The sequence below is a fragment of the Theropithecus gelada genome, chromosome 7b, assembly GCF_003255815.1.
Source record: "Theropithecus gelada isolate Dixy chromosome 7b, Tgel_1.0, whole genome shotgun sequence".
NCBI lineage: Eukaryota > Metazoa > Chordata > Mammalia > Primates > Cercopithecidae > Theropithecus > Theropithecus gelada.
Genome location: NC_037675.1, coordinates 21,385,133 through 21,401,287, shown reverse-complemented (window position 1 = coordinate 21,401,287; position 16,155 = coordinate 21,385,133). Strand labels below are relative to the sequence as shown.

Here is a 16,155-nt window from a genome sequence, read left to right as displayed (position 1 = left end):
AGGTTTTATCAAGTCAGAGTGTTGAGTCCTTAAATCAGTATATGCTGGGCCGTGAAAAGACATTGGTACACTAAGGTAATTGCCTAAGCTTAGTGAACAGCAGGGGCGGTAGGGGGCAGGCCTTTTTAACAATTGTCTTTGCTGAGTTTCATGCTGAAAAAGCCTTGAGACTCTGACTCAGCTCACAGCTCTCTGCCCTCCTTCCATCTCCCTTCTGCCCTTTCCATGCGTAGCCTTCACAGCAATTATCTGTGAATTATTTATTTTTTCAAGCTCTCTCTTAAGGTTAATTTTTCTTAAGAAATATTTACTCTCAATATTATACAAGTGTAGAAGTTTATTGTAGAGAAATGTGAGAAAACATATAAACAAAAAAAAAATAAGCATCAAACCATTTAAGGTTTCCCCTTCCATCTATACTTATATTTATAGTCGGGCTCATAATGGCATTTAAATGCAAAATTTAATAGGTGTTTATATTATTTATATTTTTAAAATATTAATAATTGATCAGTTAATTCAACAATAATAATTGTTCACATTCCAGACACTACTCTAAATACTCATGAATACAGCAGTGAACAAAATGGATAAAAATTCCTGACTTGTTCATATTATATTCAAATGGGGGAAGACAGGGGTAAATAAACTATATGGCATGCTGGGGGAGGTGATGAGTAAAGATGGAGAAAAATTAGAAGGGTCAGGTCAATAGGAATTGTGTGTTGGAGGTGGCAGGGGTACATTTTCCCCTCAGTTTAATTAAAGTTTAATTGCAAAACATAGTATACATTTATGGTATACAAGGTGATATTTAGATATATGTATACACTGCAAAATGGTTAAATCAAACTAATTAACATATCTGTCACCTCACATGCTTGCCATTTTATTGTTGTGAGAACATTTAAGATCAACTCTCTTTGCAATTTTCAAGTATGCTGTTGGCCCTTAGTATTTGTGGCTCTGCATCTGCATATTCAATCAATCACGGATGGAAAATATTTAGAAAAAAATAAAAATAACAACATAACAAAAAATAATTCAAATTTAAAAATACAGTATAACAACTTTTTGTAGCATTTACATTGTCTTAGCTAGTATATGTAATGCAGAGATTATTTAAACTACATGGAAGGATGTGTGTGGGTTATGTGCAAATGCCGCGCCATTTTATATGAGGCAGTTGAGCATCTGCTGATTTTGTTGTCTCCAGGGTGTCCTGGAACTAGTCTTCCCTAGATATCAAGAGACAACTGAACAATATGTTATTATTAATTACAGTCACTATGCTATACAGCAGATCTCCATAACTTATTGATCACGTTTACCTGAGACTTTGAACCCCATCCCCACTAGGTATAATTTTCAAAAGCTAGTCAGGGAAGGCCTCACTGAAAAGGTGACATATGGGAAAAGACTTGAATGAAGTGTTGGGGCAAGAAATATAAATATCTAGCAAAAGAATGTTCCAGGCAGAGGAGATGGTATGTATAGGTACCACGAAGCAGGGGTATGGCTGGTATACTTAACAGACAGCATGAAAGCCTCATCTCTTCCTCATGTCCACCTCATGTTCAATATATTTAAATATGGTTCCCTCCCCATCATACCCCTGCAATGGCCATTGCAGAAATCACCAATAACATTCACGTCTGTAAGTCTTATGGACTTTTTTTTTTACAAGATACATTTCTTCTCAGCAGAATTCAGCACTGCTGTTCCAACACTTTTTTTTCTTTGGCTTCAGCATCAACTCTCTTCTACTTTCCCTCCTGATTTCCCAGAAAATTCCCACCTTTCTGGCTGCAACTCCTCTATTTCATTTGTGGGCTTGTTTTCCTCTAATTGGCCATTAAACTCTGAAGCTCTGCAAGGCTGAGTTCCAGGCCTTCACATCTTTCAATGCTATACTATCCTCTAGGTCATTTTCTTCTCCAAAGCTTTGATTATTACTTATTTGCCAATGAGTATATCAAATTGTTAATACAAATTACATCCTAGGAATTCCAGATGACAACTGCTACATGGTATTAATATTTGACTGCTGGATGATAGTTTTACTTGAATGATTCAGGGGCACCTCAAATTCAACTCCAAAACTGATCTAATGAACTTTCCCAAACCACATTCTCTTCTTGCATTTCTAAGAGAATGGATTCCCATTCATCTGACTACAGTGCTATCCTGAAAGCAGATCCAGAGACTAGGATTCACCTGCAGGTGATTCATGTGGTAGGAATCAGAATCTCTGGTAGGAGAACTGGGAAGTGGGGCAAAGACCCTTATAAAGAGTGAACTATGAAGCAGTTACCAGAATGGATAACTGTGGATTAACCTTGGAATAACTCTGAGAGCCAGTGTAGAAAACTTATCTCAGAAGCGTGCTGAGAAGTAAAGGGTATTTGTACACCAGTTTCTGATAGTCATTAGTTATGGACTGTTTCCTAGTGGCATTGATTCCTCAGCATGCCCAACCTGCAGCAGGGACAGCAAAAGCAGCTTCCGTGATCAGAGAAAGCCCTCAGGTAAGGAAACGCGAGGGTGAGCGCTGAAAGTCAGGCTGGCATGCCCTGAAGTATTAGAGTGAGGTACCATGGCAAGGTATCTGTGACCATCTTCCTAACCTTCCATCTCCATTTCCAATCTTTAAATACATTTTACTTCCCGAATATGTAGTAATATGCATTTCCTTCCATTTCCACCACCACCTCTACCTGCAGAGGTTGACCGCCACCCTCTTTTTCAAATATACTTGCCTCATTTAGCACATTCACAGTGTTGTGCCACCACCACCTCTGTCAAACTCCAAAACACTGTCATCACCCCATAGAAAACCCCAGTCCTCTTCCCCTCCACCCATGGCCACCACCCGGAGTGTGTTTGGCCATTGGAGGACACTGCACATTTTTGCTGGGCATGATTAAATAGTTGCTGCTTTTCTGCACTTATCACTGTATCTTGAGCAAAAGTTTCATAATTTTCAGTGTTTTATCTGGGTTGATTGGATCCAATTTTAGTTTTTGAGTTTCTTTTTTGAGCAACAATAACAGTTTTGAGGATTAATATGTCATGACTTTTATTCTTTACTAGAAGTCTTCCAAAGAAAAAGATAAATTTGTTTCTTTTAAAAATAGAATAAAATTCATCCTGTCTTGCAAAAATACACAAAAAACAAAAACAAATATACTTGCCTCATAATTAGTTTCACATTTGCCCTTGTCCTTCTCTAAACTCTTCGCTACCATGGCCAGAGTTACTGTTTCAAGAAGGAGATGAAATCATGTCATAGTCTATTCTCTGTGCCTGAAATCCACTTTTCACCCTCATCTCCCTTTAACTAAACTACGTTATTCATTTTTGGGGGGTCTTAACTCAAACATTCCTTTCTCAAGACGACTTTTATGCTATGAAGAGTGAGACAGAGTACCCTGCACCACCTCCATTGAATCATGTTAGGCCTTAACGTACCTTTCCTTTATAACACTTACTGAACGATTAATTTGGCATTTATTTACCTGGCTATTTTATTCAGGGTTTAGGATTTGTACTAGATCATAAGCTCCACAAGAGTGTTCCAGGTCTAGTTTAGGTCACCATGTATCCCTGATTAGTACCACACATCCCAGTGCACAGTGTATAGGTAAGGTATAGTGTAAGGTATAAATGGATAAGTGACAGGAATAAAGATGGTTTTCAATTTGTATTACAATGTTTTCTACTATCTGGCAGAATCTTAGTAGGATTTAATAGAAATCAGGCAATGTCTACTCCTTAACCTGACTTTGAGAGAGAAGCATTTGATTTTTAAGAATCACTCCCAATTCTTATTTTTTTCTGTCATTATGTCAGTGAGGTAGAGATATTCCCGAGGCTTTCTTGTTCAGGAACTTGTCTCCTTGGACATTTTAACTAGGTCATGACTAGACCATTGCTACACGAAGTATGGTCTATTGACCAGCAACATCAGTATCAGCTGGAGACTTTTAGAAATGCAGAATCTCCAGTCTAACTGGCATGAGACGGTATCTCTTTGTGGTTTTGATTTGCATTTCTCTAATGACCAGTGATGATGAGCTTTTCTCTCATGTGTTTGTTGGCTGCATAAATGTCTTCTTTTGAGAAGCGTCTGTTCTTATCCTTTGCCCACTTTTCGATGGTTTTCTTTTTTTTTTTTCTTGTAAATCTGTTTAAGTTCTTTGTAGATTCTGGATATTAGCCCTTTGTCAGATGGATAGATTGCAAAAATTTTCTCCCAGTGTGTAGGTTGCCTGTTCACTCTGATGATAGTTTCTTTTGCTGTGCAGAAGTTCGTTAGTTTAATAAGATCCCATTTGTCTATTTTGACTTTTGTTGCCATTGCTATTTTAGTCATGAAGTCTTTGCCCATGCCAGTGTCCTGAATGGTATTGCATAAGTTTTCTTCTAGGGTTTTTATGGGTTTAGGTCTTACACTTAAGTCTTTAATCTATCTTGAGTTAACTTTTGTATAAGGATCCAGTTTCAGCTTTCTGCATATGTTATCGCTAAAAAGTCAGGAAACAACAGATGCTGGAGAGGATGTGGAGAAATAGGAATGCTTTTACACTGTTGGTGGGAGTGTAAATTAGTTCCACCATTGTGGAAGACAGTGTGGCAATTCCTCAAGGATCTAGAACTAGAAATACCATTTGACCCAACCATCTCATTACTGGGTATATACCCAAAGGATTATAAATCATTCTACTATAAAGACACATGCACAAGTATGTTTATTGCAGCACTGTTCAAAATAGCAAAGACTTGGAACCAGACCAAATGCCCATCAATGATAGACTGGATTAAGAAAATGTGGCATATATACACCATGGAATACTATGCAGCCATAAAAAAGGATGAGCTCGTGTCCTTTTCAGGGACATGGATGAGACTGGAAACCATCATTCTCAGCAAACTATCACAAGGACAGAAAAGCAAACACCACATGTTCTCACTCATCAGTGGGAGTTGAACAATGAGAACACATGGACATGGGAGGGGAACATCGGACACTGGGGGCTTTTCGGGGGTGGGGGGCTAGGGGATTAATCTTTTACCTTAATTTCATAAACTGATATAGTGATTATTATATTGATAAAATCAATATCATATTGATTCAGTCATTCTGTACAAAAGTGTGCAAAGATCTAGACATTAAACTTTATTTTTGAAGGTATTTCATAAAATTTTGAGATTTATTTTCCTTATATGCTTTTTGTAAAACTGAAAATTTTTACTAAATGACAGAAATCAAGCACTTTTTTTTGTTGTAGGTAAACTTCCTTCCTCCTACCTTATTATAAAAATGCTTTAGGGATTTGAGTTACCTGAGAAAAACTTTTTTTTCCTCAGAAATATGGAGGGATGTGAGTCCTAGATGTCAAGAGGGCTTTGAGCAGAAACACAAATTTTCAAAAGTTTTTCTTTCAACTTGCTCTCTATACCGGTGCTCTGGGAAGTCTTTTGGTATGACTAGCTAGAAGCTATGTTTGTGCTTCTTTTAGTAATATATGTCTCTTTAATAGGCTTCCAACCAGAATCATTAATAAACCAACATTGAGAAATTATGGAATGAAAAGGGATTGACACAAGAGTGTCACGATTCTTAGCAGTGCTCAAAAGGTGAAGCTATCACATGAACCAAATCTCTAAATAATTTATTTTATAAACCATATTCTGCCTCCAGCTGGACAGAGTTTTACTGTGGCCCCAAAATTAAAAATGCACTTTATAAAACTCACATTCTCCTGGGATGTAGCCTCTATAGCATTAGGAAGGTTACCTTTCAAGCCAATGAATCTTTAAAAGTTAATGATTACATATTCTCTGAAGAATCAGTAAAGAGTAATGACAACTATTCTAAGGCATCATTATTTATAAAGAGCTTGCCCACCAGACAGATTCCAAAAAATCTTCTGGAAGCCACAGTCTGAGGAGAAATAAGATACAAAATATGTCACCCAAAGTTCTGACATAATGTTTAGGAACAATTTAGGTGTTACTGTGCATATGTTGGAGGATATAGAGCCCAGTGAGGAAAATACTGAGGTTCCAACATTGTAGCATATTGAATAAAAACTTACAGAATTTAGAAATAACTTTTAGAAGGATGGCACTTTTTTGGCAGAATTCTTTTTTTTTTTTTTTTGAGACGAAGTCTTGCTCTGTCGCCCAGGCTGGAGTGCAGCGGCCGGATCTCAGCTCACTGCAAGCTCCGCCTCCCGGGTTTACGCCATTCTCCTGCCTCAGCCTCCCGAATAGCTGGGAATACAGGCGCCCGCCACCACACCCGGCTAGTTTTTTGTATTTTTTTAGTAGAGACGGGGTTTCACCGTGTTAGCCAGGATGGTCTCGATCTCCTGACCTCGTGATCCGCCTGTCTCGGCCTCCCAAAGTGCTGGGATTACAGGCTTGAGCCACCACGCCCGGCCCAGAATTCTTTAGATATGAGAAGACAGTATGAGAAGTAGCAACATTTAAGTTAATTGACAGAGATACTTCAGAGGAACATGTGACTTACCACTTAATATGAGAGAAGTATTTACTTTTATTGATTAGTGTCCCTTCTCTTTTTACTTCATGGCATTTAGGTGCCGACATAGTGTAACTGAACACTCATGTGTGAGTGAATGCTCCTACCAAGTGCTGTGAAGTAGTTGAGGACATCAGGGATGTATGCCCTAGGACCACACACATCTGTCTAAAAGCAAACTTCCACTTGGAGAGACTAAGGAGGAAAACGTTTATTCAGACCTTTATTATCACTTAGTCATAACACTTAGAAACTCCTAAAACATAGCTTTGATCTTGTTGTCTGCTCAAAAGCCATCAATGATTTCAAGTTCTCAAGTTCTCCACAAATTGACTTCAAATTACTTTCCTGGTGTTATCTTTCCCTACTCTCTTTTACAGATAAAGTAGACAGCAGACAACATTTCATTCTCTGAATAGCTTCAGTTTCCTATGTTCTCTTCTTTGTGATCATTTTCTGTATTTGGAATTCTATTTATCTGCATCTACACCTGTAAAAACCCTCCTTCAAGGTCCAGTTCAAAAGACATTTTTTTTTTTCGCCCCGGAATGTTTTCCCCTCTTCCCCTAACCAAAGCACCTTTTCCATCTTTGCATTTTTGTTGTTGTTGTTGTTGTTGTTGAGATGGAGTTTCGCTCTGTCCCCAGGCTGGAGTGCAGTGGCGTGATCTCAGCTCACGGCAACCTCCACCTCCCAGGTTCAAACAATTCTCCTGCTTCAGCCTCTTGAGTAGCTGGGACTACAGGCGTGCGCCACCCCGCCCAGCTAATTTTTGTATTTTTAGTAGAGACAGGATTTTACCATGTTGGCCAGGATGATCTCTATCTCTTGACCTCGTGATCTGCCTGCCTCGGCCTCCCAAAGATCTGGGATTACAGGCGTGAGCCACCGCGCCCGGCCCCATCCTTGCGTTTTTATTTTACCATCTTTGCATCTTTGTCATGATACTAATCACAAACTGCCTTACATCAATGTTTATCCATGATACTGGCTTGACATTTTTTCTTGTTGTTGTGTGTCTACTGGGTTTTGGTATCAGGATGATGCTGGCCTCATAGAATGAGTTGCACAGGGGTCCTTCCTCCTCAGTTTTGTGGAATCATTTCAGCAGAAATGGTACTGGCTCTTCTTTGCATATCTGGTAGAATTCGGCTGTGAATCCATCTAGTCCTGAGCTTTTAAAAATATATATATTTTTTGGTTGGTAGGCTATTTATTACGGATGCAATTTTGGAGCACGTTATTGGTGTGTCCAGGAAGTGACCCATCTCTTACAGGTTTTCTAGTTTGTGTGCGCAGAGGTGTTTGTAGTAGTTTCTGATGGTTATTTTTTATTTCTGTGGGATCAGTGGTAACATGGTCTTTTTCATTTCTGATTGTGATGTTTCTTTCAAAAGATTAGCATAACTAGTAAAAATTATATCTATTCTGAATATGGCTTCTAGGTATTATTAAATGTTTATGCCTTTAATTTACTCTGATCAACAATGTAAGTTATCTTTGGGGCTTTTTTTCTTAAATAATCTTGTCACTAAACTGCTACACGTAACAAACAGTCTGGTTAAATGAACATGCATTGGAACATTAGACTCAGGAGAGACGAGATTCATTAACCTTTGACACAAGAAGCTCACAGTGCAACAGGCCACTCCGATAGAACAAAAGTCCTAGGAAGTCTATGTCAGCAAAATCCTACCTAAGGACTAAACTTTAAGCTCTATTCACTTTTAGCTAATTAAGTAAATACACTGCCATCCCATGCTGAGAGTGATGGGCAGTCTGGGGGGAGGTTGACTTCTATAGGGAGGAGGGAGGAGGATGTGTTTCTGCACTTTGCTTCTTCAGTCAGGCACTCTGTGACTTCTTCATTTCCTTCCTCTCCTCTTCAAGCCCTGGCATATTGGCTCAGAAGTACAAGGAGGGCAGGATAATCCTTATTGTCTCATTCACACGGACTGAAGCCCCGGGCTTTGAAATACACACTCACTCCTACCAAGCTCTACCCACTGATGCTGGGAGCAATTTAGAGCAAATGTTGTCCAAAGTGACATTACCTAGATCACTAGGTTCTTTCTTTCACCCACCTCCAATCCTGCTGTTCTTTCAGTTCTAAGTCAAGGATACTCCAAGTTTACACTTTGCAGGAGCCCCTGGAATATTTGGGGTTTCATACTGCACATCAAAACTATTTCTCACTAACTCAATCATCTATTAAAAATTCTGTTGAATTTCTGCCATTTTAATGGCTATCTATCAGTCTTCATATGAACTTCTTGGTATTATAATAGTCAGTGTGCTTCCAAATTAATCCCAATTTGTTTACTTTTATTTTAAGATGAAATGTAGGCCAAGCACGGTGGCTCATGCCTGTAATCCCAGCACTTTGGGAGGCCGAGGCTGGCGGATCATGAGGTCAGGAGTTCGAGACCAGCCTGGCCAACATAGTGAAACCCTGACTCTACTAAAAATACAAAAAAACTAGCCAGGCATGGTGGTGGGCACCTGTAATCCCAGCTACTTGGGAGGCTGAGGCAAGGAGAATTGTTTGAACCTGGGAGGTAGAGATTGCCGTGAGCAGAAGTCGTGCTACTGCACTCTAGCCTGGGTGACAGGGCGAGACTCCGCCTTAAAAAAAAAAAAATTGAAGTGTAGCTTAGAAACCATTCTTCCATAAAACCATATCTCTTTAAGAGGATGTTGGAAAATTAGTCTTTCTCATAAAGTAGTTTTCCCCACAAGTTTAAACACATTACTCCATTATAATTTTAGAGACAATTAAAAAAAAAAACTATTACACGTCAGTTTTTCCTGCAATTTTCTCTTTCTTATCTCTTACATCCTTCTCTGTGTTCTGGTCCAACAATTATTGCCATGGCAACAAAGGCTCTGTGACATCTCTAGCAAGCTCATTGTCTTCCGCCTTATTAAACTTTAATGGGTAGCTAGTAGACAGTAACACTCTGGGAGGGCTCAAACCACATAACCAAATGTGCCAAGATAATCCTGAGCTCACTCATTGTCAGGTAAGACAACGTATTTTAGTGCAATAGCAGACAATTAATTAAACAAACAAAAACAAGAAACATTTCTTGGGCCAGGAAGCCATTAATTAGCTAAGCTCAGAGCCACTCATTGAAACTAGGTCCTGACCGGGTTTCTGGATTTGACCACTGGGCAGAAACTAGGACCCAAAACCAATTGGAATGAAATGGTCCCCAGATATTGTTTTCATGTAAGAATAGGTTTGGAAGTATCCAGACTTAGTGGTGGGCCAGGCCTCCCCTGTGAGCAGTACAGGTCAGGACACCTGGACTGCCCTTTCCCTCTACCTTCCCTCGGGTAATGTGAATGGCTTAGTCTTTCGTGTTCCCGTCTGTAACTTGGAGGAGGAAGAGAAGAGCCTCATTACACATATTGGGTCATTAAGAACGATCTTAGAGCCATAATTTACAATATTTTGAAGTTAGGTTTGACTTTTACCATTCTACTACTCCTCTCTCCCAATATGTTGTGCCAGATTGTAAGTAACTTGCAATTAGAACACATTGAAGACATATATTTGAGCTCCTTAGAGATTCTCATCCACCTTTGAGGTAACTTTTTGTACTTTAGGTTTTCTCAAGTCAGAGTGTTGAGTCCTTAAATCAGGGTTGGGCAGTAATAAAATTTTGATACATAAAGTTAATTGCCTAAGCTTAGTAAATGGGGGACAGGCTTGCTTATCAACAGTCTTTGTAGTATTTTATGCTGAAACAGCCTTGAGGCTCAGACTCAGCCCACAGCTCTCTGCACTCCCTCCACCTCCCTTCTGCCCCTTTCATGTATAGCCTTTACAGCAATTTTTCTGTGAGTTCTTCTCCTTTTTGAGATCTCTCTTCAGGTTAACGGTGTACAGTAGATATCCAGAACTTATTCATCCTTTTTAGCTGAAACATTTTACCCTTTGTCAAATGCCTCCCCATGTCCCCTGGGTGGAATTTTCAATAGGTAGTTAGGGAGAGCCTCACTGAAAAGGTTGGGATTTTGGGATGCTGATAACATTCGGTTTCTTGAACTGGGTACCTTTACACAGGAGTTATCAGTTGATAACAATTCATTGAGCAATATACTTATGATTTGTACAATGTACTTTTTGTATGTTATAGATGAATAAAAAATTCAGAAATCTCATAAAGGTGATATTTGGATAAAGACTTGAAGGAAGTGTGGAGGCAAGAAACATAAACATCTGGGGAAAGAGGGTTCCAGGCAGAGGAGATGGCATGTATAGGTGCCACAAAGCAGGAGCACGCCTGGCATGATTGAGACAGCAGGGAGTCCTCATCTCTTCCTCACCTCCCCTACACCTCTGAAATGGCCATTTCAGAAATTATGAAATTTATTTACATACATTTATCTTAACAAATACTCACTTTCGATATTTTACAAGTGTAACTACAAGTTTATTATAGAAAAATTTGAGAAAACATACGTATCCACAAGAATACAATATAACCATTTAACATTTAAAATTTTTCCTTTCATCATACTTATATTCATAGAGTAGTATTGGTATTTAAGTATAAAATTTACTATACATGTTTATATTATTCATATTTATATTTTAATGTTCATAACTGATTAGTTAATCCATCAATAACAATTGATTGTGAATGTTCCAGGGACTACTCTAAATGCTCATGCACATAGCAGTGAAGAAAATGTACAAAAATTCCTATGTGGAACTTACATTCCAAAGGGAGAAGACAGGTGATAAATAAATAAGTAAACTATATAGTATGTTAGGGAGTGATGAGTAAATGTGGTGAAAAATTAGAAATGTCAGGTCAATAGGAGTGTGTGTGGGAGCTGGCAGAGGTGCATTCCCCCCGCCCCCCGCCTTATTAAGATGTAATTGACAAAAACAGTATATAGATTCACATGAGAAGAAAAAACAATTCACAAAACTAGCATTGTTTTACTTCTGTCCTTACAGAGATATGTTTGACTGTTTGGTGAGACATTCTGGAGTTTAAGCTGTCATTTAAACCAGTTACAATTTTCCACAGGGAGCTACTCTGTCACTTGGGTCTTTTCCCATTTAAGCAAGGCTCAAGGGTACTTTCCATGGACTCATTATCCAGTATGTGAGGTTAGCTTGGCACTTGTTCAATACGTGCTTGCTTTATAATAGGTGATTGAGTATTTTTTATTTTATATTAAAAAACTATGTATTTGTGGCATACAAGATGATTTTTTGATATGTATATGTGGTGAAATGATTAATTCAAACTAATTAACATATTTATCACTTCCACATACTTTCATTTTACTGTGAGAGAACATTTAAAGTCTCTTTTAACAATTTCAAGTATACTTTTGGCCTTATGTTTCCATGAGTTCCACATTCAGGCATTCAACCAACTGGATAGAAAGCATTAGGAAAAAAACCCACAAAAAATACAATAAAAGCAATAAAAAAAAAAGTATAACAACTATGTATAAAACATTTATATTTTATTTGTATTATAAATAATCTATAGATGATTTAAAGTATATGGAAGAATATGCATAGGTTACATGCAAATATAAAATGATATCATTTTATATAAGGGACTTGAACATCCCAGAATTTTGGTGTCCTTGGGGAGTCCTGGAACCAATTGCCCCCCAGATATTGCAGATATTTAGGGACAATGGTATAACATATGACTATTAACTACAGTCACCATGCTGTACAATAGATCTCCAAATGTATTCATCCTGTTTAGCTGAAACGTTGTATCTTTCCACCAATATCTTTCAATTCCCCTGGGTGGAATTTTCAATAGCTAGTCAGGAAAGGCCTCACTGAAAAGGTGATATTTGGTCAAAGATTTGAAGGGAGTGTGGGGGAAAGAAATATAAATATCTGGGAAAAGAGCATTCCAGGTAGAGGAGATGGCATGTATAGGGGCCACGAGGCAGGAGCGTGCCTGCCATACTTAAAAGACAGTAAGGAATCTTCATCTTTTCCTCATGTCTTCCTCACCTCCAATATATTTAAATATGGCTTCCCCCCACCACACCCTTAAAATGGCCATTGCATAAATCACCAATAACATTTGTGTTAGTCCATTTTACATTGATATAAAGGAATACTTGAGATTGAGTAATTTATAAAGAAAAGAGGTTTATTTGGCTCATGGTCCTGCAGGCAGTACAAACATGGCATCATCATCTGCTTAGCTTCTGAAGCCTAAGGAAGCTTTTACTCATAGAAGAAAGCAACGGAGAAGCAGGTGTGTCACATAGCAAGAGAGGGAGCAAGGTTGTGTGTGTGTGGGGGTGTTGTTCCATACTCTTTTTAACCATCAGATCTAATGGTAACTCTACTATAGGTAAAATACAAACCTGTTCATGAGGGTTGGGTTGGATACCATCACCATCCAATGAGGGATTCACCCCCATAACACAGACACCTCCCACCAGGCACCCCATCTGACATTGGGGATCACAATTAAACCTGAGATTTGGAGGGTACGTTGAGTATAATGTGAGCTGTAGGCTTGTAATATATGGTCTTTATTGTGTTGAAGTATATTTCTTCTAAACCAACTCTGTTGAGAATCTTTTCATGAAACAATGTTGAATTTTTCCAATGCTATTTCTGCATCTAATTGGATGATTATATAATTTTGGGGCTTCATTTTGTTAATGTTGTATATCACATTTATAGATTTATGTATGTTGATCCATCTTGCATCCTTGGGGTAAATCCACTTGAGCATGGCAAGTTATCTTTTTAATGTGCTATTGAATTCAATGTGCTAGTATTTGATTGAGGATTCATGCATCTATGTTCATCAGGGATATTGATCTGTCATTTTTCTTTTCTTTTTCTTGTTCTTGTCTGTCTTTGGTATCAGAGTAATGTTGGCCATTTAAAAAAAGTTGGGAAGTATTCCTTCCTCTTAGATTTTTTTGGGAAGAGTTTGAGGATTGCTAATTATTTAAATGTTTGGTAGAATACAACAGTAAAGCTATTCTGGGCTTTTCTTTGATGGGAGACTTTATTACAATTCAATCTTATTACTCATTTTTGATCTGTTCATACTTACTATTTCTTCTTGATTCAGTCTTGGTGTCTTTCATGTATCTTGGAATTTATTTATTTCTTCTACTTTATTCAATTTGTTAGTGTACAACTGTTCATAATACTTTCTTATAAGCTTTTTATTTCTTATGAGCTTTTATGTTTCTATGGTATCAGTTGTAATGTCTCCCTTTTCACTTTTGATTGTATTAATATTTGAGTCCTTTCTCTTTTTTTCTTGGTCTGGCTAAAGGTTTGTTGATTTGTTTATCCTTCTGAAAAAATACTCTTTATTACATTGAGTTCTTTTCTATTATAGTTTTAGTCTCTATTTTGTTTATTTGCATTCTGATCCTTGTTATTTCTTTCCTTCTGCTGACTTTGGGTTTAGTTTGCTTTCCTTTTATTAGTCACTTGAGTTGTAATATCAGGTTGTTTATTTTATATTTTCCTTTTTTAATTTTTATGGGTACACAGTGACTGTATATGTTTATGGGGTACATGAGATATTTTGCTACAGGCATACAGTGTATAATAATTACATCATAGTAAATGGGATATCCATCACTTCAAACATTTACCCTTTCTTTGTGTTACGAGCAATGCAATTATGCTCTTTTAGTTATTTTTAAATGTACTATGAATTATGTTTGGCTAAATTCACCTTGTTGTGCTATCAAATACTAGATCTTATTTATCCCATTTAACTGTATTTTTATACCCATTATCCATTCCTCCCCTTAACCCTACTATTCTTCCTAGTCTCTGGTAACCATTATTCTATTCTCTATATCCATGAATCCAGTTATTTTAAGTTTTAGCTCTCACAGATAAGTGAGAACATGGAAAATTTGTCTTTCTGTCCCTGGCTTATTTTGTTTAATATAATAACCTCCAGTTCTATTTATGTTGTTGCAAATAACAGGATCTCATTCTTTTTCATGACTGTGTATTACTCCATTGTATATATTAATCACATTTTCTTTATTTATTCATCTGTTCATGGGCACACAGGTTGCTTCCAAATCATGGCTATTGTGAATAGTGCTTCAGTATGCATGGGAATGCAGGTATCTCTCAGATATCCTGATTTCCTTTCTTTTATGTATATACCTACCAATGGCATTGCTGGGTCATATGGTAGCTCTATTTTTGTTTTCTTTGAGAAATCTCCAAACTGTTCTCCATAGTGATTGTACTTATTTATATTCCCACCAACAGTGGGTTCCCCTTTCTCCATATGCTAGCCAGAATTTCTTTTTTTTTGAGGCAGAGTCTTGCTCTGTTGCCCAGGTCCTGGAGTGCAGTGGTATGATCTCCGCCCACTGCAAGCTCCGCCTCCCAGGTTCATGCCATTCTCCTGCCTCAGCCTCCCGATAGCTGGGACTACAGGCGCACGCCACCACGCCCGGCTAATTTTTTTTTTTTTTTTGTATTTTTAGCAGAGGCAGGGTTTCACCGTGTTAGCCAGGATGATCTCGATCTCCTGACCTTGTGATCTGCCCACCTCGGACTCCCAAAGTGCTGGGATTACAGGAGTGAGCCACCGCGCCCTGCCCCTAGCCAGCATTTCTTACTGCCTGTCTTTTGGATATAAGCCATTTTAACTGGGGTTAGATGATTCATCTTGTAGTTTTGGTTTGCATTTCTCTGATGATCAATGATGTTGAGCACTTTTTCACATGCCTGTTTGCCATTTATATGTCTTCCTTTGAGCAAGATCTTTTGCCCATTTTAAAATTAGATGATCAGATTTTTCCTATTGAGTTGTTTGAGCTCCTTATAAATTCTGGTTGTTAATCCCTTGTCAGATGGATAGTTTACAAATATTTTCTCCTATTTTATGGTTGTCTTTTTCAACATCATTGAAATGATCCTATGGTTTCTGTTTTTAACTTTGTTTATGTGATGAATTACATTTATTGATTTGCATATGTTGAATCATCCTAGCATTTCTGGAATAAAACTCGCTTGATCATGGTGAATTAATTTTTTAATGTGATGTTGGATTTAGTTTGCTAGTATTTTCTTGAGGATTTTTGCATCAGTGTTCATCAGGGATATTGGTCTGTAGTTTTCTTTTGTTGATATGTCTCTTTCTGGTTTTGTACCAGAGTAATAATGTCCTAATAGAATGAATTTAGATGTATTCTGTGTTCCTATATTTTTTGGAATAGTTTGAGTAGGACTGGTATTAATTCTTCTATAGGTATCTGGTAAAATTCAACAGAGAAGCCATCATGTCCTGGGCTTTTCTTTGCGGACAGACTTTTTATTAGGGCTTTGATCTCATTACTTGTTATTGGTTTGTTCAGGTTTTGGATTTCTTCATGGCTCAAACTTGGTAGGTTGTATGTGTCTAAGAATTTATCTATTTTTCTCTGGATTTTCCAGTTTATTGGCATATGGTTGCAAGTGATCCTTTTAATTTCTGCAGTATTGGTTTTATGTCTTAATTTTATTTATTTGGGTCTTTTCCCTTTTTCTCTTAGGTAAAGTTTTGTTGATTTTGTTTATCTTTTCAAAAAACAAACTTTTCTCTCTGTTGATC

General features: G+C 37.7%; 1 protein-coding gene across 1 annotated transcript in view; it reads left to right on the top strand.

The window, feature by feature from the left end:
• The first annotated feature begins 9,473 nt into the window (after positions 1-9,473).
• The window catches only part of LOC112629329 (olfactory receptor 4Q3), a 28,288-nt gene continuing 21,606 nt past the window's right edge, over positions 9,474-16,155 (top strand). The window contains exon 1 of the mRNA XM_025392886.1: positions 9,474-9,573. The gene's annotated coding sequence lies outside the window, so the exon portion shown is untranslated. The remainder of the gene's footprint in view (positions 9,574-16,155) is intronic.